This window comes from Penaeus monodon, chromosome 22 (assembly GCF_015228065.2).
Source record: "Penaeus monodon isolate SGIC_2016 chromosome 22, NSTDA_Pmon_1, whole genome shotgun sequence".
Taxonomy (NCBI): Eukaryota; Metazoa; Arthropoda; class Malacostraca; order Decapoda; family Penaeidae; genus Penaeus; species Penaeus monodon.
Window position 1 is genome coordinate 24,963,531 of NC_051407.1, and position 1,112 is coordinate 24,964,642.

Sequence of the window (1,112 nt, forward strand, 5' to 3'; positions counted from 1 at the left end):
TTATCAACATATTCCATTTCCTCCTCCATTTGATTGAGATCCTCGAGCCGCGTCCTGCAGTAAAACCGATATCGATAAAACTATCTCCGTTTTGAATTGCCTTTGCGGTCATTCTTTTATGCTCGCTGCGCTGCTTAACGAGCAAAAAGTGGACGTGTTTGCGTGGTTGTGGTCGCGAGGGCGCTGGCGCCGACTATTGTGGTGAGAAGGGGGTGGGGGGGCTCCGCTCCTCTCCGCTGCCCAGGTACCTCCGCCCTTTAGCCCAAATCTTGTTCTAGTTCCTTCGGTTTGTTTACAGAGCCTCCTCCTCCGTGCGCAGGGACCAGGGCTGCGTCGTGAGCAGCCGTTGGCCCCGTCAGCTCAGCATCTCATGGAACAACGCCTTCTGTAGGAGAGCATGTATGTCGTCGGGTCATAAAAGGTAGAGCGCGCATTTCCACCAGAGTGAAGCAACGGCATCCAGCAGCAATATATTTTAGCCTCACCTCACCTTACAGTATGACCGCATGGGTACTTACACTAATCAAGGGCTCCTTAAACGAGGTAAAAAATTGCAGAAAAAATCCTGCCCCGTCATAAACGTAATGTAACTCCGGTGCCTTACCCTGTGTGCCCCGCTCGCCTCGGCTCCCACGAAGCCCCGAGAGGCAGAACACAGACGTTTCTGGGATTTTGAAACGAACACGTGGGTTTTATTATTTTATGTTTCTGAAAGAGCTACCTTCAGAATGGGATCTTTTTATGTATTCTTATTGTTTAAATGTCCTACTCTTTTTACAGCACTCTTTTTTTTGGAATCTGCCTTGTGGCCGGTCATTTTCTTTAGGTTTTGTGCCATAACTGTGGTGGCGTAAGACTACAAATCTTCGTTCTCGGAATAGGAACAATCTGAGAAATCTAAGACTTAACCCGGTTTGCTGAGTTTAATCTTTTTATTATCCTCGTTATGTTAAGCATTAGCATGGCGATTAGCATAGTACTGTCCCTTTTTTACGAGCATTGACATACATTACAATTTTTTTCCTTCGTTTTTTTTAATGGCTTTTAACAAATTTAAAAAAAAAACATTTGGCAACGGCTTATAAAACAATTTATACGTAAAACCTTTTTCC